Here is a 24,713-nt window from a genome sequence, read left to right as displayed (position 1 = left end):
TTTGCTCATCAAATAGATCTGGCCCCATGTTGGTGATTCAGTGAGAATCAAGAGATATAAAGGCCTGAATCTGTGGGTAAGAGCTCACAGTTTTGTTAGGAACATGCTGGCCGCCTAAAAGCACAGTACTATGTGTGGAAATGGAGAAGGGGTGGGCAGGAGGAATAGATGATTTTTTGTATGTGTGCTGATTGGGCCCAAGGACTGGAAACACAGTGTGAGTCAGGGTTGCTGAGGAAAGGCTCTCTGGGGAAGGCGAGTCTTGCACTAGACCTTATAGGAAATTATGGATCAAAACTGGTTGCTTTCCAGACCAGAGGAAGGGGCAATGAGCAAAGTCCCAGAGATTGCAGTGATTGTATGTTGACCATGTGTCTTAACTAGAGTGGAAGGGTCACCTTGGGAAAGTCAAGGGGTGAGCTTTATACTATATATTTATATGTACTTTATATACTATATGCATACATAGTATAGATCTTTAAAAACACATAGTGGCTGGGACACCTAGGTGGCTTAGTCTGCTAAGCACCTGACTCTTGATTTCCACTCAGGTCATGATCTCACAGTTCATGGGATTGAGTCCGGTGTTGTGCTCTGTGCTGATGGTAAGGAGTCTGCTTCATATTCTCTCTCTCCCTTTCTCTCTGCTTCTACCCCTCTATTCTCAAAATAAATAAGTGTAAAAAAAAAGATTCTCTGTCAAAAAACAAAATAAAATATAACATATAGTAACTGATCATCTTATTCTGGCTTTCTGCCCTAGACTCTGGATAGTGAAGTTTATTTTTAGTTAACTTCTTTTTGACCATTTTTAGGAATGTGTGATTGAAATGATGCTGTGCCAAGAAGGTAAGAGGCAGGGTAAAAAGGAGTAATTTAGGAAAGAAAGAAGCCTTTTCATTATGTTAGGAAGAAGCTTTGTAACGGAATGCTTTTCTATCAATTAGTGCTTTGAGCACTGAAGTGGGAGTCATGTGGAACAAAGATATTCATTAAAAGAGTCAAGGCTTAAAGACTAACTAGTGAACCTGTCATCCGTAGAATTATAGAAAGTGAAAAATGTTAGAATTATAGGTAATGCTAGAGTGATGATCATTTTTGCTTAGAAAATGAAGGATGATCAAGATTAAAAGCTTCTGCACGGCAAAGGAAACAATCCGTAAAACTAATAGGCAACCAATGGTCAGATACCATATGTTTACACATATAGGAGGATAGGAGGAACTTAATGAAGGACCATGGGGGAGAAGAAGGGGAAAAATATTTGGGGAGAGGANATTTGTTGGCATATAATTTTTCATAGTATTCCCTGATAATTGCTTGTATTTCTGAGGGGTTGGTTGTAATAAGTCCATTTTCATTCATGATTTTGTCTATTTGGGTGCTCTCTCTTTTCTTTTCGAGAAGCCTGGCTAGAGGTTTGTCAACTTTGTTTATTTTTTAAAGAACCAACTCTTGGTTTCATGGAACTGTTCAACTGTTTCTTTGGTCTCTATGTTGTTTATTTATGCTCTGATTTTTACTATTTCTCTTCTACTACTGGGTTTGGGGTGCTCTTGTTGCTCTGCCTCTAGTTCCTTTAGGCGAGTTGTTAGATTTTGCACTTGCGCTTTCTCTGATTTCTTGAAATAGGCCTGGAGTGCAGTGTACTTTCCTCTTAGGACTGCCTTTGCCACATCCCATAGATTTTGGATTGTTGTATTTTCATTTTCATTTGTTCCCATATACTTGTAAATTTCTTCTCTAATTGCCTGATTGGCCCATTCATTCTTTAGTAGGGTGTTCTTTAACCTCCATGTTTTTGGAGGTTTTCCAGACATTTTTCTGTGATTGATTTCAGGTTTCAAAGCATTATGATCTGAAAGTGTATATGGTATGCTCTCAATTCTTTTATATTTATTGAGGGCCGCTTTATGTCCCAGTATGTGATCTATCTTGGAGAATGTGCCATGCGCACTTGAGAAGAAAGTGAATTCCTTGGCCTCAGGATGCAGAGTTCTAAATATATCTGTCAGATCCATCTGATCCATTGTGTCATTCAAGTCCATTGTTTCTTTAGTGATTCTCTGTCCGGTTGATGTATCCATTGCTGTAAGCGGAGTATTAAAGTCCCCTGCTCTTAGCACATTCTTATCTATAAGGTTGTTTCTGTTTGTGATTAATTGTTTTAAATATTTAGGTACTCCCATATTCAGTGCATAGACATTTATAATTGTTAGTTCTTCCTGATGGATGGAGCCTGTAATTATTATATAATGCCCTTCCTCATCCCTTGTTATCATCTTTAATTTAAAGTCCAGTTTGTCCGATATAAGTATAGCTACTCCAGCTTTCTTTTGACTTCCCGTAGCATGATAGATATTTCTCCATCCCCTTACTTTTAATCTGAAGGTATCTTCCAACCTAAGATGCGTTTCTTGTAGGCCGCAAATAGATGGATTTTGTTTTTTTATCCATTCTGCTACCCTATGTCTTTTGATTGGAGCATTCATACATTCAGTATTATTATTGATATATGTGGGTTTAGAGTCATTGTGTCCTTTGTGGGATTCATGCTTGTGGTGGTGTCTCTCGTGTCTTCATTCCTTGCAACACTTCCCTCACAGAGTCCCCCTCAGGATTTCTTGTAGGGCTGGCTTAGTGCTGAGAAATTCTTTCAATTTTTGTTTATTTGGAAAGACTTTTATCTCTCCTTCTATTCTGAATGACAGGCTTGCTGGATAGAGGATTCTTGGCTGCATATTTTTTCTGTTCATCACATTGAAGATCTCCTGCCATTCCTTTCTGGCCTGCCAAGTTTCAGTGTATCGGTCTGTCACCACTCTGATAGGTTTCCCTTTGTACGTTAGGGCCCTTTTCTCCCTAGCTGCTTTCAAAATTCTCTCTTTGTCCTTATATTTTTCCAGTTTCACTATGATATGTCGTGCAGAAGATCGATTCAAATTATGTCTGTGGGGAGTTCTTTGTGCCTCTTGTATTTCAACGTTTACTTCCTTCCCCAGGTTGGGGAAGTTCTCTGCTATAATTTGTTCCAGGACTCCTTCATCACCTTTCCCTCCCTCTTCCTCTTCTGGGATTCCTATGATATGGACATTGTTGTGTTTGACTGTACCGCTGAGCTCTCGAACTCTTCTTTCATGTTCCTGGATCAGTTTGTCTCTTTTTTTCTCAGCTTCTGGTTTTTCTCTAATTGTGTCTTCTAAATCACTTATTCTCTTTTCTGCCTCTTCAATCCATGCATTGGACACCTCCAGTTTATTATGTATTTCATTTATCGCATTTTTAAATTCATCATGCCTATTTTTGTTCTCCAATTTGTTTGTAGCCATAGTTTCTTTGATGTCCTCTATGCTTTTTGCAAGCCCAGCAATTAATTTTATGATTATTGTTCTAAAATCTTGTTGAATTATGCTGCTTGTATCTGTTTTGAGCAGTTCATTAGCTGTCAATTCTTCTTGGAATTTCTTTGGAGGAGAGCTCTTTTGTTTCATCATTTTGGTTAGCTTTCTGTCTCTTGTTAGTTTTGAAGACTTGTTATGCTCTCTGCACCTGTGAGCGCTGCTGTACCCAAGAAGACTTTGACTGTCCAGGGCCCATCCTTTCAGAAAATGTTCTTTGAATGGTATCTCTTGGTCTCTCTTGTTGGGACCTTGGTTATTTTATTTTCCTACTTGTAGTGGTATTTGGGACTCTCCACCATGTGTACTTTGGCTTGTTACTTGAGGTAGCCCTGGAGAAGAAAACATACAGACAAACACACAGGGAACAGAGGGACACAAACACACAGACAAATCCAACAATCACGCTAACCGAGAAGGAAAACTAAAAAGTAATGAGAAAAGACAGAGGAGGGAAGGTGAATGATAGAAAATAAAAATACATAAAAAAGTCAAAAAGAAGAAAAGAAAAAGATGAAAGAAGAAAACCGATAGACAAAGATCGGTTTAAAGAATATAACCAGATTTCCCAGCTACAATTAAATAGCTGGGTGTATGCAGTGCTGGTTGAAGAGCATAGAGAAAGAGAGAGATGATAGGGTGGAGATGAGGCAAAATTGGAAATAGAATGAACAGGCAGAAGGGATAAGAAGCTTTTTTCAAAGAGCTAAAGGGTGGAATATGGTTGGAGAGGTGAGAGAAAGACGGCGGTGTTATCCAGAGAAACTATCTAGTCTGATTACTCCTGAGAGGCTTTGTTATACCACCATTAACAGTTCCACTGGTCGCTGCTTCCCTGTTGTTGGGGTTGAGTGGAGGGTGGGGGAAGTTTCGCAGCCTCAGATCCACCCGGGTCAAGCAGGAATACAACCGAAGTGCGTTTGGGGAGCGTAGCAACTTCAGATCCGCAGAGTCTCCGTCGCCTCATCTTGCCGCAACCGCTTTACTGGCCGCCGCTGCTTCAGCAGGCAACTTTCGCTCACTCAGCCGCAGCTTCACCGGTGCTGGTGCCACTTCACCGGGTCACAACCGCTGCCGCTTTAGCGGGCCAATGTCGCGCGCGCCACTGCCACTTCACCCAGCGCCGGGACTGCCTCCTCAGGCGTTGCTGCCAGTTCAGCGGGCCGCTGCCGCCATGGATGGTGCCAGGCGCATGGCAGTTCGGTTTTTCCTGGTGCCTTCTGGGACCAGGGCACCTAATTTACAGTCAGCACCCCAGCCAGAACTAAAAAACACTGTCTTTCCAAGCCGAGGTTTTTTCTCTTCTCCAGGGACGGTTCTTGAACAATCTCAGCTTTTCTTTCCTTTCCCCTGGACTTGTGGCAGGTCGCCACCACTCGCCGGTTAATCACTCACCATAGCTGCATGCAAGCTGGGTTCCCTCCCCTCCCTCCTTGTCTCTGGGTCCCGTCCCACTTTTATCTTCCCCAGTTCGCACTCACGCACTTATGAGGCTTCCTTCCCAGTGTACTCTGTCTCTTCCTCTTCCCAAACTCCTGTGGCTCAGTGTCCTATGACTTCAGGCCTTCTCTGTTTGAGAGATGAGTGCAGGCGAAATGTATGCTGCTCCCTACTTCTCTGCCATCTTGCCTGCCACCAGGTAACAGTCTTCAAGTAGCAGATGAGGATGAAACTCAGAGGGATATGATATTGGTCTGTAAACATGAAAGTGGTAAAGATGAGTTGGTTCATTTTGGAGGGCCAGTTCTCTATACAGACCATACCATGGGTGTACAGGTCAGCAGGGAGAGAGAGGTTCTTAAAAGGCTCATCTGTGAGGTGATAGTACAGGAAGAAGAGAATAGACAACAGAAGAGAAAACAGCCAAATCACTGTGATAATCCCAGTAGACATGAGATACACCGGGTTTCCAGCTATGGGGGTTCACAGTCAGCTGATACCTTTCAACAGCGGTTAACACAAGTGAGAATATGGAGATGGAGACACTCTGCACTTTAGAGCTGAGTTTGCACATGGCATCCCCAAATATCCAGTGGTCCCTCAGAGTGTAGATGGCACTTAAAGGAAAGCACATGACACATACCAAGATGCCAGAGAAGGAGAGATTGGCAATCAGCATATTGGTGGTATTCTGAGCTTCTCTCTGCTTCTTAAAGATGGTAATGATGAGAGAAAGGTTTCCAAAAAGGCCCACTATTAAGACCACAGTATCAGCTGTGAGGAATAGAATCAAGGCTAGAGAAGGAGATTGACAGGCCTCAGAGTAGAAAAAATGCAAAGTTGTTGCTTTCTGCATTGGTTTTATTAGATGCCAGATAGTTTAGAAAAAGTTCCATTATGTTAGGGTTGTAAGAAGAACTTTTGTAAGCTTACTTTGGCCATCATTTCTTGGGAAGTCCTTGGCTCTGAGGGTTCCAGTGAGTAGTTACTAGGGTTTAATCTTCCTTGATCTTTACCTGTGCTGCATGGAAATGCAGCAATGACTTGAGTATCCTCCTGAGATCTAAAAAATAAAACAGAGCCCAGAATATTAGTGCAAGTTCTTAATAACCTGAGAGGACATAGAGAGATGGGTCTGGTCTCTTTAAGTCCTTGCCCTTCTTCTCATCTCAAGGTGTTTTATTTGTCCCATCAGTATAATCTTTTTTATTTTTTTTTTAATTTTTAAGGTTATTCCGAGAGAGAGCACGTGAGCAGGGGAGGGACAGAGAGGGAGATAGAGAATCCTATGCAGGCTTCACCCCGACAGTACATAGCCCAACACAGGGCTTGAACTCATGAACCATGTGATCATGACCTGTGCTGATCAAGAGTCGGACACTTAACTGACTGAGCCACCCAGGCACCCCAGCCATCAATACAGTCTTTAGAGCTAATAAGGAAGGGAATGTGATAACATTCTCTTAACTGTGTAAGGTAGCCCAAATGTCTTTCCGTTCCTGTTACCTCCTGTATTGTGGGCGTATATGTTTGTGTGTGTTCGTGCATGTGCTATAGAGGCCAGAGTACTATGTTTGGAGTTGGATTTTAATTGGAGCATCACTTTTGGTGTCCATATGACTTTGACCTAAGTCAATTACCTTTCATGTTCAGTTCTATTTTCTGTAAAATGGGGATAAACAGTGTGAGTTGTTGTAAGAATTGAATGAGATCATCTGAATTTGTCTCTCAGCTCCAGCATATGATAGTGTTTAGTATATGTGTACTGAATAAAAATTGTCAGCTCCATTGCCCAGAGTTAGTCTGTAGCCTGTAGTCTGGAGGCTAGAATCATAGACCATGCCTGCTATGGAATAGCATGTACTGTCTCCTTTTTTTTATTACTCGCATTCTCTGGGGCTGAAGCCCCACTGCACGGACAGGTTCTGGGTATGATATTCAGATTCTGGCAAGGTATCCATTGCCTAGTGAGCTCCTCCATAAAGTTACTTTATTTAGAAAGCATTCGTCCAATTTTCTCTTCCTCTGGATTCCTTCTTCTGACTTCCAGAGGAAAGCGGAGCCCTGATTCAGTGGTTCAACATGGCTTAGGGTGGTTGTAGTCCATGGAATTATTCAGATCAGAATATATAACAGGCATGATGTGGTCCCTACCATTTTAAGTGCTGGGATTCCTAGCCCAAAGAGGATACGTTAAAGGGGGGGCAAAGGGAAAAAATATCCCTTATCTTGGTTTATTCTTTAGGAATTTGAGGAAAAAGCATAATAACATTGATAAAGGAAGCTGAGCAATCGGAATAAAAGAGAACAGATGTTAGTTTGCTGTTTGAAATTATCTTGGCCTGCTCTCACATCCTCTCTGAATTTAAGCCTTGGCAGATTCTTACTGGAAAGAAACCACCTTAAGAATACTTGTTATGTCTGTCACAGTTTTAAGAATAGATACTACAATAAGAAACACCATAAAAATATCACAGATGAATACAAACTGTTGATAAAGACAGTACAGTTTGTAAAGCAAGACCCAAGGAACTGATGATATGTGCCTCAGATGTGATGTGGTAATAAGTAGAGATAGCAAAAATTATAAACTGGTATTTGAAATGGTTTGGGGGTTAGATGATTCAGGGGTTCAGCATACCTAGAGCTGACAGATACTGGCTAACAGGGAATGTCAAGATAGATTTAAGTTCTTTACGACAGTGGATTAGAACTGCAAATGAGAAATAGAAACCTTTGATTAAGAGACCTACTAAGCAAGCTTTACTTGGAGGAGGAAAGGAATGCAAAGGAAGTAGCCAATAACTTCATATAAAGGTAGGTATGCTAGAGTGAGCTCCAGACTTTCTATCAGGAGGCACATTCTACTGCTAACTATCTCTTTGATCTTGAGCATGTCACTCTCCTTCTCTGGGCCTCACTTTCTTTATCTGCCAGATGAAACTTAAAAAATGGCCTCCCTATTTCACACACCTTGTTTTAATATATAAAGAGATAATATATTTAAAACATCCTATAAACTGTTAAACACTGTGCAATTTGACATGCTCATTATTGTAGTCATTATTATACTTGTTCAACGTTTCAGATTGAATTGATCTAACCTGCATCCTCCAGAAAGCTGTAAGAGTGTTTTTCTATCTGCTGTACTATTTATTTCTCCAATACCATGTTTTCTGGAAGGAGCTCAGGTTGTTATATTTCTATTTCATAGGCAGAAATCAAACTACAGAGAGGTCTAAGAGCTTAGCTAAACCCACACAAAACCAGCAAAATCTTGTGCTTGTTTTCTTTCCGGTTCTTACTGTCTACAAGAAAGAACAGAGTCCTATGTATGAATCCTTCCAAAATAAGTCTGAATAACAGTTTCCTCTTTACAGATGTGGAAATGTACACAATATTGTTGAGTTCCTATCAGATTGGTGATAGAGAAGGGAATACACATAGGGAACCCTTGTGTTGCCTATGTTGTAATTGATCTGGGTTGTCTGGGCTGAGTGAATGGGGATTACTCACTACCCTGCAACAGCTGGTCTGAAGCTTAGTAGAGACCGCTCTTCTCTGCTCTGTGTCGATTAGTAGTAAAGTACAAATCAACTCCCCAGTCTATAAATTCTTATAAAGGTTTGAAGCTCAAAAAAGCCAGAAGGTCAGAAGGGCCTCATGTGGGAGGAATTCAAAGGGGAGTGCTGGAGTTACATTACCCAGTGCTCTCTACAATAGAGAGAGGAGAGTAACAGGAAAATCCCCAGTATGGATGTTAAATGGCAATGTGGGATTTATACTTTACATAATTGGTAACTCTTAGGTTGAAGTATTTAAATCCTACATATCTGGAAGCATAATAATGCAAACCTTTGATTCATAAAAAAATTCTTGAGATACATTTCTATTTTAGGGAAATTCATTTTTGGCTTGTTTGGTTGGAGATGACCCAGAGATGTGAGATCTGAAATTACCAAGTCACATTTTGTCCAAGAGCTTGATAATTTTCTAGTACTAGTTCATCATTAATTTCTTCAAGAATTTAAGTGTTGACAAAATGGGCTGTCTTACTTCTTCTGTATAGCAGTCCTATATTCTAGATAGGAATGATACTTTAATTCTGATTTAAAATCATGGCAACAGAGGGGCACCTGGGTGGCTCAGTCAGTTAGGAGTCTGATCTTGGCTCAGGTCATGATCTTGGGGTTCATGGGTTTGAGCCCCACATTGGGTTCTGTTTTGACAGATGAGGGTGTGGAGCCTGCCTCAGATTCTGTGTCTACCTCTCTCTGCCCTTCTGCTGTTCGCTCTCTGTCTCTCTCAAAACTAAACATTTAAAAAAAATCATGGCAATTGAGACTCACTCAGTGACTTACACACGGTTGCATAGTGAGTAGCAAAGCTAGGAGGAAGATTTCTACTTCTAAACCATACCCAAAGCAATATTTCTAGTTTACTGGTTATTTCATTTTAAAGAAAATCAATCAAATTAATCGTTTTTGTTCCATGAAAACAAAGAGAACTAGAGCCTGTATAAAGACACATCTTTGAGCTCTCCCTAAGAACAAAGTGCTATATTAACCACAAGAAGAGTCAAGAAACAAATGCCTACTCTTTCAAGACTTACTAAAAAGTATAATTGGCCTGGCTATTTTATATCAATGCAAACTTCTATCCAGCAATTCACCCATTCCAAAAAAAAAAATTCATGTATGTTTCAGAAATGTTTGCTGTCTTTTAAGATTTGGGGAGAACATTTGACTCATCCATTCTTTTATTATATATATTTTTATTTTCTCTGCTGGAGACTGTTTAGCTGTTTTTACTTGATTTTGACAATAGCCTGAGATCATATAAAATGTTAGTGAGAAATGTATACATTTCATTTCTTAAAGCCTAATAGTTACTTTTAAAATCAAGCCAACACAGGTTGAATTGACTTTAATTTTCTGTGAAGGTTAATGGCCAACTTTGTCATTATAGGGGTGTTGAGGTTTTTAATTTTTTAAAATAACACTATGTTAAATGTATCAAGAAAAGAGAGCTAAACTCTGCCAATGGAAGTATGTATATCAGGTTTTTAAGTTTGTTTACAAACAGATAAACAAAAAATAATGGCAACTATATCGTTCCAATACTGGCATTTGGTGATTTCTTTTGGTAATTTTCTTATGGTGGTACATTCTAAAACTGTGGGGTTGTTTTTAAGATCACATAATCAGGAAGACATCTGGTATAATTAGGCCTGAAAGCACAACAGTTCTAATTTTTAATGATCTTCACATTTTAAAAATGGATTCTTTTAACATGAAATGAACATTTGCAAAAACACATTTGCAAGATTTTTCTTTATCATTTTAGAGGTTTGTTTCCCAGTTTCTAACCTGTACACATTTTCCTTCATTTCCAAGATTATTTTTCTAAGTTTACTTTTCTGTCAAAAGATGCCATGTGACCTACCTCTCCAAGACAGATACCTCCCTCTCCCTTCTTTGCTTATTTATCCACCAAAGTATGAATAGCTTCATTTCAGAAGCTGCTCTTAGAGTTGCAGTCTTTGTAGAGGATCAAGCCTGGAGTCCAGTAGGATATGAAAGCCACTAAAGAGCCAGAAGAGAGGTGGGGTGCCTGGGTGGCTCAGTTGGTTGAGCGTCCAACTTTGGCTCAGGTCATGATCTTATGGTTCGTGGGTTTGAGCCCCACATCAGGCTCTGTGCTTGGAGCCTGGAACCTTTTTCGAATTCTGTGTTTCCTTCTCTCTCTGACCCTCCCCTGCTCATGCTGTCTCTTTCTCTCTCTCAGAAATAAACATTAAAAAAAATTTTTTAAAGAGCCAGAAGGGAGGAGTCAGAAATGTCAGAAGCAGCAGTGACACTAGGTGAAGTTGTTCAAAAGATATATTCAAAATATCACTTTCAGTATTCTTGTGGAGATAACAAGAGTGTGTCTTGAAAAGCTGTGGCATTTTCTGGCATATATATTTTTATACTTAAAAAAATTAGCTTTGCCAAAATCAGACATTAGATTTAAAATATTTTTTTAATGTTGGTTTATTTTGAGAGAAAAAGAGTATGCCATGTGTGGATGCATGCACAGGGGAAGAAGAGAGAGAGAGAGAGAGAGGAAAAGAGAATCCCAAGGAGGTTCTGTGGTGTCAGTGCAGAGCCCAAAGTGAGGTTTGAACTCATGAACTGTGAGATCATGACCTGAGCTGAAATCAAGAGTCGGAAGCTTAACAAACTGAGCCATGCAGGCTACAAAATATTCATGAACCACTTTGAATCTGTAAGCAATAAGTGGTAATTAAAAAAAAAAAAAGCTCTCTATTTGAAAAGTTATTGATGGAAGAAGGCTAGTCTTCATTGTTCCAAAGTGAATAAAGAATAAATAAAAGAGATATTTAGAGATTTAGAATAAATAAAAGAAATATTTCCTTATAGTGAGAGTGTTTGAAACCTTTGAGAAAATAGATTTTAGAATATTAAGCATCGTTGAAGATATTTCTGGCATGCCCTAATGAATAGACTAGAAACATTCAGAATAATTTTATAACTTTAAGATTCAGTGATGGAGCCCTAAATAAAACTAAATTTTATTTAGTTTATTTTTATTAAGTTTTAAATTCCTGTTAGTTCACATAGTGTTGTATTACTTTCAGGTGTATAATATAGTGATGGAACAGTTCCATACATCACCTGGTGCTCATCATGATAAATGTACTCCTTAATCAGTATCACCTATTTCTCCCATCCCCTCACTCCCCTATCCTTAGCAACCATTAATTTGTTCTCTATAATTAAGAGCCTGTTTCTTGATTTGTCTCTCTCGCTTTTTCCCCGTTGTGCATATGTTTTCTTAAATTCCACATCTGTCTGAAATCATATGGTATTTGTCTCTCAGATGGACTTATTTTACTTAAAGTTATACTCTCTCGCTCCATCTGTGTTGTTGTAAAACGCAAGATTTCATTCTTTTTTAGGGCTAACACTCCATTGTAAATATGTACCTCACCCTCTTCATCTGTTCATCAGTCAGTGGACACTTGGGGTGTTTCCATAATTTGGCTATTGTAAATAATGCTGCAGTCAATGGAGGGGTGCCTGTATCCCTTTGAATTAGTGTTTTTGTATTCTTTGGGTAAATATCCAGTAGATTGCTGGATCATTGGGTAGTTCTCTTTTTAACTTTTTTGAGGCACTTCTATACTGTTTTTCATAGTGGCTTCACTGGTTTGCATTCCTACCAATAGTGCATGAGTATTCTTTTTTCTCCACATTCTTGTCAAACTGCTTTCTTGTGTTGTTGATTGTAGCCATTTTGACAGTTATGAAGTGGTATCTTGTTGTAGTTTTGATCTGCATTATCCTGGTGGTAAATGATGATGAATGTCTTTTCCTGTATTTGTTGGCTATTTGTATGTCTTCTTTGGAGACATGTCTTCTACCCATTGTTTTTCTTCTGCCTGGTTTTTTTTTTTTTTTTTTTTTAGTGGATTATGTTTTTCCTGGGTGTTGAGTTTTATAAGTCCTTTTTATATTTTGAATCCTAACTCTTTATTGGATATGCCATTTGCAAGTATGTTCTCCCATTGGCTCCCCAAATTTTAAAACTAAACTGTGCAATCAATTCTCTTTTCTCACCCAGTGCACCAAACTCAAAATTCCCAAGTGGTTAATAACCTTGAAATTGTTTTTTTTTTTTTTTTTAATAGAACCCTGCCAGGTCACTGGCTTGGTGGAATAGACAGGGAGCGAGATGTCTGCAACAAAAGTAGTAGCCATTCTCTTCTTCTGTAGAAATTTGAAGAGCACATGTGGTCTGAATGGTTCAGGGCCCATCCCTCTTCTTTCCCCAGTCACTTTGGAACTTTGGAAGAGTGTAGAGCTTACTAAAAAACAAATATCTTTTCCATACAAAGAATACTGGCAAAAACTAAAAATGGCCACAGTTTTGGTAGTACTAAGAGAACATTTTAGTTGTCTGTGATCCTGGTAAAGATAATGCAAGGCAGTTTGAGTTGAACATACCTGGCTCTGGATTCTCCCATATTCCCTAGCTGAGTCACCGAGAGCTTCTCTTTGAGCCTTTGATTCCTTTTCTGTAAGGTGCATACTGCCGTCTATCTGGCAAGATTATTTTGTCACTTGGTAGATACTCAGTAAGTGGTAGTTTTCATTAGTGTTTTCTATAATTTCTTTTAGTAGATGTAAATCATCCAGGATAAGAGCAGAGGTGATTGTTTTTTCTTCCTGCACCCCTTTCCAAATAAAGACTAGAATGAGTGTGAGAGATTGAGAAATGGTGAAACCAGAGGATTTTTTAATTAAAAAATTAAAAACAATTTTTTAATGTTTATTTTTGAGGGAGAGAGAGAGAGACAGAGCGTGAGCAGGGTAGGGGTAAAGAGAGAAGGAGACACAGAATCTGAAGCAGGCTCCAGGCTCTGAGCTGTCAGCACAGAGCCCAATGCAGGGCTCGAACTCACAGACTGTGAGATCATGACCTGAGCCAAAGTCGGACACTTAACCAATTGAGCCATCCAGGTGCCCCCCCTTTTTTTTTTTAATTTTTAAGGGGATGTTTAGTATAAACCTGTTCTTAATGGTGATAAAATTTAGAAAGCGTTAGGGTTTTGTTTGCCTCAGTTAAAATTCATTGTTTTAATTGCAAACACTAGTTTATAAACTAGTAGCCTTGGACAACAGACATTGTAATTGATAAGTGTCCAAAGAAAGAGCTAAGTATCTGATTTCTCCCATTTCTCTAGAACCCTTGCAGCCTTGATATTTGCTCTCTCATTATATTATATACTTTATTTTTCATTTTAAAACATGTTTTATTGTCTTTTATCTGATATACTTTGATAAGCATTACTTAATATATTAGGTGATTCTCTGAGCCCATATTTTTATCACTTCAGGGGAAACCAAGATTGAGGAGCATCTTAAAAAATAAAAGGAGCATCTAAACACAGAGTCTCAGTCATCTGTGTTGTAACTGATGGATTATATCACAAGCTTGGTAAAGAAAGCCTTCCTGTCTTTTCTTCCTCATCTTGCTGCAGTTGTCTTTACCTTTGTCAAAGACTCTCTGTCAACGGCTCTGTCATTATGATAACCTGCTTAAATTAATTGTTTTTTCCTTAGATTTTAGTAGGTTCTAGATGACATGTTTACTCCCTGAAGCTTACAGTATCATCTTAAGACCTGAGTGAGAGGAGCTTCTGCCCTGGATCTTGTATGTAGAGGACTCAGATAACACCAACTTAAAAAAAAAAAAAAAAAGTCATTTGGGATCCAGGACTCAGCACTAGCAGAGCTCAGTTTCTAATCCGCACATTTACTCTAGTGACTAACACCTTTCAGGCCCCAGATACACTTCTCTTCATCACTTGCCCCATTGCTCTGGAGTAAGAAGTTGCTGAGGCCGAGGTCAAAGAGGTTGTTGCCTGTTTTCTTCTCTAGGGTTTTGATGGTTTCCTGTCTCACATTTAGGTCTTTCATCCATTTGAGTTTATTTTTGTGTATGGTGTTACAGAAGTGGTCCAATTTCATTCTTCTGCATGCTGCTGTCCAGTTCTCCCACCACCATTTGCTAAAGAGACTATCTTTTTTCCAGTGGCTGCTTTTTACCCCATTTCTCTTAAAACAAATGTCATAAAGGTTATAGACTGTTGATGCTGTTTATCGACACGGCTTTGGAGTGTGGAGAGGATTCGAACTGGCAGAAGTTCCTAGGTGAAAGGACAAGTTAATTAATTTAGCAAAGATGAGTAAATTCATAATGCATAATGAATTAATCACTTTCTAGTACTGTTAACAATCCTTTTTCTTGTTTCTCTTTGTATTCCAGTTTGTGTTTCTGCTTACACGTTGGGTTGATATCTTTAACAGTGGTGCATGGCAGCTGAGGAATATTTTGCAACGTTAAACAATTCATATTACTTTTATATTTTATATATGAAGGTCCAGGTATAACATATATGATACCAGTTGTTGACATTAGCAGTGCGTAAGCCTTAAAACCTAGAATTGTGAGTAGTTCCGTTTTTGAAAAATACATAATAGGAATTAAATCAGTTTTTTAAAAAATACAAATATTTTGGGGAACCTTTGCGGCTCAGGTGTTTAAGTGTCCAACTCTTGATTTATGCTCAGGTCGTTATTCCAGGTTCATGGAATTGAGCCTTATGTCAGGTTCCTAGCTGATTTTGGAACCTGCTTGGGATTCTCTCTCTCTCTCTCTCTCTCTCTTTTTCCTCCCCCCTGCCTCTCTTCCTTGCTTGCATTCTCTCTCTCTTAAAAAAAAAAATTTAAAGTTTCAACTTTATTATAATTTTATTTAAATTTGATATTTTTNTTGCTCTGCCTCTAGTTCCTTTAGGTGAGCTATTAGATTTTGCACTTGCGCTTTTTCTAATAATCTTTTAGATTCTTACTAGCAATATGACATAAATTATGAGAAACAACATGACTAGTGATTTTGGTGAAATTAAGGTAAGAAAAATAAATTTTATGGAACATAGCATAATTTATGAACCATGTATGTCTTTATTTTTATTATTTATCTATACATTGCCAGCTTATCAACATTATATCCAGACTTGGGCAATAATACTTAAATTTAATTGTCTTTGATATTTTGTCAACTAAAAGTTGACAACAAAAAAAGATTAAAAATCATAGCTTTACACATTTAAAAACACTTTTTGTAAAGGTATGTGTATTAAATACCCCTCCAACTTTATTTCATATCTTTGTATCTCTCCCCTCCCCACAATCCACATCAAGTTCTTCCCAACTTCAGTCGTAGGGAGAAGTTTTCATAGGGAGCAGTGTTTTTTTCTCACTCTACAGGAACTCTGTGAGCTGGTAGCTCGCATACAATAGCACCTCATCTTCTCTCACCTCTCTGATAATGGCTGATCAGGTTTGGAGGGGGAGGGCAGAGATAGAGGTGGGAATTTGTAACATAAGCCAAGAGATATTTCAAAGACACTACTCCTTTGATAATAATATATTTTATGGATAGAACATAATTTAACAAGTTTTCTCTTGATGGTCTACCCCCATCTCCATTACACACAATGCCACATTATCAACAACAATATCATTTGTGACTAAATATTAGCCCACATTTATTTCTAGAAATTTTAAGGAAGTGACAGTCTGGGACACAGTGATGTTTGACCATGTTGGATATATCCTCATATGTAGGCCTAATCAGTATACTATGATGGTATGGCAGACAAATATGTCACAGCAGGGGTGTGTGGATGGCTCAGTCAGTTGAGCTTCCTTGATTTTGGCTCAGGTCATGATCTCACAGTTTGTGGAATTGAGCCCTACATCGGGCTTTACACTGACCAAGTAGAGCCTACTTGGGATTTTCTCTCTCTCTCTCTCTTTCTCTCTCTGCCCCTCCCCTGTACATGCTCTCTCTCTCTTTCTCTCAAAACAAATACATAAACTTTTCAAATATGTCAAATCATAAAAACCTCCAAAAGAACGTTTCACCAGAGTGTTATTTGAAATATTGGGGTCAGTTAATTCCAAATACTCCTTTCATCCCTTTAATCCATGGGTAGTCCTCAAAATGCAAGGCTCCCCTAAGCAGAGGTATTTTTAAACACTCTGCTAAGCTCAGAACAAGGTTATATATTGATTAGTTGATAAAAATGTGGCTAGAGGCTCACAAGAATCCAATCCTGTGTTTCTCCTAGTGTTCACTAATTCAGTGTTCATGGCAACTTTATAGAACATAACTACTGCACAAAATGAGAATCAGCTCTGCTTGCTTGCTTTCTTTCTTTCTTTCTTTCTTGCTTTCTTTCTTTCTTGCTTTCTTTCTTTCTTTCTCTTTCCCTTTTTCTCTCTTTCTCTCTTTCTCTCTTTCTTGTTCTAGCTGCTCACTGCCATTTCAGATCACTTCTTTTCCAACTTTGTGGAATTTTAGTCCAATTAGGTATATCCCTTTAACGTTTTTCTTTGCTATAGTTTTCTCATCCAGTTCATTATCTTCTTTCTCATCTCTGAATTCAACAAATATTAATTTAGTTGAATTGATCAGTCTTTAGTGCTTTTTGTATCTTATTTAAAACATACTTCCTCATCCTGAGGTTTTAAAGGTATTCTCCTGTAGAGTCTTTTAAAATCCTTTTGGTTTTTTTTTTTTTAAGTTATTTATTTTGAGAGAGAGAGAGAGCATACGTGGGGAGGAGGCAGAGCTGGATATGTAGCACAGTCCCACGAATTGTGAGATTATGATCTGAGCCAAAATTAAGAGCCAGTCAATTAACCAACTGAGCCACCTAGGTGCCCCATGCAAGTGATTCTTCTGTCTAGTTGGTAAAAGATGAAACTAAGGGCTCGAATGATAAAGTCTGATTCAAAATGCTTAGCTTCTGCAACATGATCCTGGACTTCAAGCGGTATTACAAAGTTGTAATCATCAAGACAGTATGGTACTGGCAGAAAAACAGATACGCAGTTCAACAGAACAAAATAGAAAACCCAGAAATGGATCCACAAATCTATGGCCAACTAATCTTTGACAAAGCAGGAAAGAATATCCAATGGAATAAAGACCATCTCTTCAGCAAATGGTTCTGGGAAAACTGGACAATGACTGCAGAAAAATGAACCTGGACCACTTTCTTACATCATACATAAAAATAGACCCAAAAATGGATGAAAAACCTAAACATAAGACAGGAAGCCATCAAAATCCTTGAGGAGAAAGCAGGCAGAAACCTCTTTGACCTCAGCCCCAGCAACTGCTTAATCAGTGTGTCTCCAAGAGGCAAAGGAAACAAAAGCAAAATGAACTATTGGGACCTCATCAAAATAAACAGCTTCTGCACAGTGAAGGAAACAATCAGCAAAACTAGAAGGCAACAGACAGAATGGGAGAAGATACTTGCAAATGACATATCAGATAAAGGGTTAGTATCCAAAATCTATAAAGAACTTATCAGACTCAACACCCAAAAAACAAATAATCCAGTGAAGAAATGGGGAAAATACATGAATAGACACTTCTCCAAAGAAGACCTCCAAATGGCCAAATGATACATGAAAAAAATGCTCAACATCACTCATGGTTAGGGAAATACAAATCAAAACCACAACAAGATACCACCTCACACCTGTCAGAATGACTAACATTAACAACTCAAGCAACAACAGATGTTGGCGAGAATGTGGAGAAAGAGGATCTCTTTTGCACTGTTGGTGGGAATGCAAACTGGTGCAGCCCCTCTGGAAAACAGTAGGGAGGTTCCTCAAAAAATTAAAAATAGAACCACACTATTACTCCGTAATTGCACTACTAGGTATTTTTCCAAGGGATACAGATGTGCTGTTTCAAAGGGGCACATGCATCCCAGTGTTTATAGCAGCGCTGTCAATAGCCAAAGTATGGAAAGAGCCCAAATGTCCATTGACAGATGAATGGATAAAGTGGTGTACACACACACACACACACACACACACACACACACATTGGAGTATTACTAGGCGATCAAAAAGAATGAACTCTTGCCATTTGCAACTACATGGATGGAATTAGAGGGTATTATGCTAAGCACAATTAGAGAAAGAATCATATGGGTTCACTCATATGAGCAGTTTAAGATACAAAACAGATGAACATAAGGGAAGGGAAGCAAAAATAATACAAAAAAGGGAGGGGGACAAAACTCTTAAATATAGAGAACAACCAGGTTTGCTGGAGGGTTTGTGGGAGGGGGGATGGGCCAAATGGGTAAGGGTCATTAAGGAATCTATCCTCCTAAAATCGTTGCACTGTATGCTAACTAACTTGGATGTCAATTTAAAAATCAGTCAATTAGGGGCGCCTGGGTGGCTTAGTCAGTTAAGCGTCCGACTTTCGCTTGGGTCATGATCTCGCGGTTCGTGGGTTCGAGCCCCGCGTCGGGCTCTGTGCTGACTGCCAGCTCAGAGCCTGGAGCCTATTTCAGAGTCTGTATCTCCCTCTCTCTCTGACCCTCCCCTGCTCACGCTGTCTCTCTCTCTCTTCTAGAAATAAATAAAAATATTTAAAAAAAAATAAAATAAAATAAAAATCAGTCAATTAATCAATCCAAAAAATGAAAACAAAACCAAAAAAAACATGCTTAGCCTCCAGACCAAGGATCACATCAAGGATGTGAGCAAATATTTATTGTTAAAAACCTATGAATAGAGTAAAGTGATGTTTATTAAGTCCTTTTTAATTTGACAAAGTGATCCAAGAAGAGACTATGGGTATGTTTGTTATAACAGAAGCTTGATAACCTCAAGTATCCAAATGGACTCTCATGAGAGAGGAGTGTCTTGAAAAGAATTGTGGGTATGGCTATTAGTATAGGTAGCTGAGTAAAATAAAATAAAGACAAGTATGATTTTGAGAAAGAAATGTGTATCAAAAGTACCACCAGTCTGCATTAAGAAAGTCTACAGTTGTTGTCCCCACAGTTCTTTGGGAAAAAAACTTGTAGAGAAACCTGCTAAGTCCCCAAGGAGGGCATACTTCCAATCCCTCTTCACACTGACTAATAATAATTGAAATAATCTTATCTTGCCAGAGGGCATAACCAAGAACTATGGTAAACAGCTGAGCCACCCAGGTGCCCCTGTGATGGACTTTTTATTCTTCATGGAGTTTGGTGCTCATCTTTATAAGAGGGTTGTACTCAAAATGTGAACAGAAATGACATGTATCACTTCTTCTCAGAAAATTTAAGGGTTGCCTGGGTGGCTCAGTCATTTAAGCAACCGACTTTCACTCAGGTTGTGATCTCATGGTTCGAGCCCCACATGCTGACAGCTCACAGCCTGGAACCTGCTTCAGATTCTGTGTCTCCCTCTCTCTCTCTGCCCCTCCCCCACTGGTGCTCTGTCTCTGTCTCTCTCTCTCTCTCTCTCAAAAAAAGAATGCTTTCAAGAGACAAAAAGATGGAAAATATGGAAGAGGAATTAAGGTGTGTGGTGGATAAAGTAAGAGGATTTATTCATTTAGTTGGGATTACATAAGGAATGGTGAGAAAGAATGGGGCAGAAGCAATATTTGAAGGTGTAATGACTGAAACTGTTTCAGGATGAATTAAAGAAGCTGAACAGTCCCAAATAGAGTCCATGAAAAGAGATCCACACAAGATGCATCTTGGAAACTACAACACATAGACCAAGAAAAATCTCAGAAGCGCCAGAGGAACAGAATAGATGACTTTCAAAGGGGTAGTCGTTGGATCAATAGTTAACTTCCCAAAGCAACAGTGGAAATCAGGTGATAGTGGAATGGTATCTTTAAAAGGCTGACATAAAATATCTGCCAGTGTAGAACTTGTATTAAGCAAAAATATCTTTCAAGAATGAGGACAAAAGAAAGACATTTTCAGACAAATAAAAAGCTGAGAGAGTTCATCTCCTGCAGATGCCACCTGTAGGAAATTCTAAAGGATATACTGGAGACAGAAAGTGATCCATGAGAGAAGAGCTGAGGTGCAAGAAAAAAAGAAATGCAGAGGGTGGCATTGGCATTTGTATGAAGAAACACTGATTGTAGACAAACATTCATTGTGTAAAGCAGGAATAATAGTGCCTCAGTATGGTTAAAAAAGTAAAATACACAACCACAATTTAATCCAGGAGGGTGATAATGAATTTTATTTTATTTATTTTTATTTTATTTTTAATTTTTAATGTTTTATTTATTTCTGAGAGAGATAGAGACAATGTGAGCAGGGGAGAGTCAGAGAGAGGGAGACACAGAATTGGAAACAGGCTCTGGGCTCTGAGCTGGCTGTCAGCACAGAGCCCAACACGGGGCTTGAACCCAGGAACCGTGAGATCATAACCTGAGCCGAAGTCAGACGTCAGATGCTTAACCAACCCCCAGTGACAATGAATTTTAAATGATCCTCATGTCACCTGAAGATAGGGTAGATACTTTGGTTTTGATAAACTAAATATGCATGCAGTCATTTCTGGGATAACTACCAAAAAGAGTAAAAACTGTGTGTTATTTCCAAAATATTTCTAGAAGATGAATAAAAAGAAATGATAAAACACTCATTCTTTGCAAGTGAAGAGTTATCGAAGCATTAAGGATGACATGTGGGTGTTTCTGAATTTGGCAACCAGGTAGATGACAATATTTTTAGCTGAAGTAGGCAGCAGGAGGAAGAGAAGGTATGAAAGGAAGATGGTGAGTTCCCTGTGTGGGACAAGTTGGATTTTGAAGTGTTTGAGGGGCAACTGAATGGAATTGACCAGGAGACAGCCTTTGAATTTCCTCAAGGAGATGCAGGGCTAAGGCAGTGGGTTTTGATTTGTTTGGTTTTGAGATCTTCTTTTTAAGCTTGAAAAGTTAAAAGAGCTTGGTTTTTTTTTTGCCTGAACTTATGAATATGTCTAACTATTTTGAGTAATCTTGGCTATATTATCTTGATACACATCTTTAACAGATTTTTCAAGTATCACTTGGGTGAAAATTGTGCAATTGTTGTCTCTGGAAGCCTTTAAAAAAGCAAAGTGCTTTTCTACTTTAAGATGTTTGAATTTACCCCCCATCTAGAGGACTGGATTTCTCCAAGTAAAAGAAAAGTTGTTTGTTAGGTTTTTGTTGTTTTTGTATTTAGGAATTTATTCTCTACTCTTCTCTGCCATCTGGTGGCTTGTGAATGGAACATTGCATTTGGAAGGAAGGCAAGGAATTTGAGCTGTTTTGGGATATGTACTTGCTAAAGAGAACCAATATATGGTTGTGTGTTTTTAACTTTGAAACCACCAAATCACAGCAATGGTTTTGGGGCACAGGCACAGAAATTTATCTGTTTGTGGTATTTTTTGGACTCGCTATCCATTCTTCTCTTACCTCCCTTGCCCTGCTTCACCATCTGGATTTTTTGACCCCATATGTAGTGCTAAGTAAACTGAGCAATCAAAGTTAAAAATTTCCTTCTATGGGTTGGGGGGAGGGGAAGGGGGGTGATGGGCATGGAGGAGGGCGCTTGTGGGGATGAGCACTAGGTGTTACATGGAAACCAACTTGACAATAAACTATTAAAAGAAAAGAAGGAAATAATAAAGAATTTTCTTTAAATTTCCTTCTACACTTAAATGATTGTTGGCCTTGTGACCTGTATGAATGTAAGTCTCCTTTAGTGCCCATCTGACGGCATCTTTCTCCTCATCTACCTTTGTAGCCTTGTGGTAGGCCACAAAGATGCACATGTCTTAATACCTAGCCCTGTGAACGTGGTACCTTCTGAGGCACCAAGTGCTTTGAGATAGGATTAAGGCCAAGGACCGTGAGGTAGGGAGACTATTATGGATTGTCCAGGTGGGTAGTCTAATCATATGAGCTGCTCTCCTGGTTACAGTTGGAGAGTCAGAGATAGAGGAGTGGGGAGAAAGGTGGATGGGACAGTGAAAAAAGGAACAGAAAAAATTTGAATTGTGAAAGGAACTAGACTCACTGTTGATGGCTTTGCAGATGGAGGAAGGGAGTCATGAGCCAAGGAATGTGAATGGCCTCTAGAAGGAAACTGTCCTCTCTAGCCTCGAGAAAAGAATGCAGCCCTATTAACAACTTAATTTTAGCCCAGTGAAATTGGCATCAGACTTCTTACACACAAAACCGTAAGATTACAAATTTATGTTGTTTTAAGCCACTGGGTTTGAGACAATTTGTTTTAACTATGGTAGAAAAGGAATACAGGCCTCTGCTCCATATTTTATTAGATTTGGATCTACAAGTCTGGATTGGGAGGAGTGTGGAGCTAGCCTGAATTTGATCTAGTGGCAAACCTAGAGAACTGGAGTTCACTTGGTAATAAACTAATTTCTTTGACAAGTTTATCAATGCTCCTCCTTTTTCAGGTTATATTGTGACCCTGCAAGCAAGCACCCATCTACCCTATTATTTTCACCCTCCTCTTTTTCTAGGTTATGTTGCATCTTTCTTTTCCACCTTTTCCCTCCTTTTTTTTTTAATGTTTATTTTTGAAAAGGACACACATAGACACACACACACACACACACACACACACACACACACACACACAGACCATGAGTAGGGGAGGGGCAAGAGAGAAGGAGACAAGAATCCAAAGCACACTCAAGGCTCTGAGCTGTCAGCACAGAGCCCCTTGCAGGGCTCACGAACTGCAAGATCATGACCTGAGCTGAAGTCAGACACTTAACCGACTGAGCAACTCAGGCCTCCCTTCCCTCCTCCTCCTCCTCCTCCTCCTCCTCCTCCTCCTCTTTCTCCTCCTCCTCCTTTTATAAATATTCTTTGAATGCCTGTTATATGAGGGACAGTTCACATTCCTTGACACTGCAAATCTCATTAATTTAGTGGGGGAAGCATACAAGTAAATAAATACTGCAAATCTGTCTCATAAAAGCAGTAATAGGAGTGAGCATGTGATAGAGGCATCTAACCTAGCTAACAAATTTAGGGGGCTGACTGATCCTTTTTATTCATTATGACAGATCATAACCGGGAACTCCAAACTTCCTGGAAATTCTACTAAATTTTCCATAAATCTTATATTCATCTCACCACTTTCAGAAATGGCTGTTTCTCATCTTTTCTTTTCATAAGCCTTCTCAATTCCTCCTTATAGCAGTTTAAAATATGTCCACAGATTCTTTAATAATCTTCCTTTTAAGAGATGGAACTTAAGTCCCCTCCCCCCCTTTTTTTATTGCTGACCTTTTTTATTTATTTTGTAAAAAATTTTAAAAATAGTTTATTGTCAAGTTGGTTTCCATATAACACCCACTGCTCATCCCCACAAGTGCCCTCCTCCATGCCCATCATCCCCCTTCCCCCACTCCACCCCTTTGAATATGGGCTTGATCTAGTGATTCATTTCAAACAGAGTAATATGGAAGAAGTGACACTGTGTGTGTGTGTATAAAATTGTCACATTGTATGCTTTAAACATATTACCATTGTATTTGTCAATTATACCTTCACAAAGCTGAAAAAAATGTGACTATGTATGGCTTCTGAGACTAGGTCACAAAAAACAGTGTGGATTCTCATACTTGCTCTCCTCTCATTTGGATCATTCACCCTGGAGGAAGCTAACTTCCATGTAAAAATGATCTCTAAGGAGAGAGCCATGTGGCAAAGATGAGGTCAACTGCCAAAGCCTTGTGGGTGAGTGGTCTTAGAAGCAGATCCTCCAGCCCTGACTGATTGGTGGCAATCCCTAGCAAACCCTGAACCACAGTCACCAGGTAAGCCAGCTGCAAATTCTTGACTCACAGAAACTATGAGATAATAAATATTTATTGTTTTAAGCTGCTGAGTTTGGGACTAATTTGCCATGGATAACTACTACAGATCTAGGTCATTGAAAAGTAGATTTCTTCCATAACAAAGACATAAAAATGTGCTTGGAAAGACTGGGGAAAATGTTAAAGAAAAACTGAAGCATGTTGAGGAGTCTGAAGAAGCCTTGTGGATTTTCGGGAGACTGTGGGTGAAGGCTTAAAGGAAAGTAACAAAAATATTACTGGAAATAGAAAGAAAGGGGATCCTTTTTATATAAAAGTGGAAAGTTTAGCAACATTGTCTGTCAGCTGTGTTAAAGTAGCAGATGTACACAAAGAGCTATAGTTTAGCTAAGGAAATTGCTAGGCAGGATGTTGAAGATGCTGCCTGGTTCCTTCTTAGAGTTTCTGCTTATGGAAAACAGTTGAGAGAAGAGAGGTATGGTAAAGAAAAGATGGTTCAACATGAAGGAAGCAGGACTTAGTAGCCTTAAAATGTTTCAGCATCTTCAGAAAGCAGATGATGCTAAATTTAAGAATTGGCTTTTGGGCGACAGTCAAAATCCAGGAAACTTTGAGGAAAATGAGCTAATGA

Source organism: Crocuta crocuta, unplaced genomic scaffold, assembly GCF_008692635.1.
Source record: "Crocuta crocuta isolate KB4526 unplaced genomic scaffold, BGI_CrCroc_1.0 scaffold64, whole genome shotgun sequence".
Lineage (NCBI taxonomy): Eukaryota > Metazoa > Chordata > Mammalia > Carnivora > Hyaenidae > Crocuta > Crocuta crocuta.
This window is presented reverse-complemented; position numbering follows the sequence as displayed.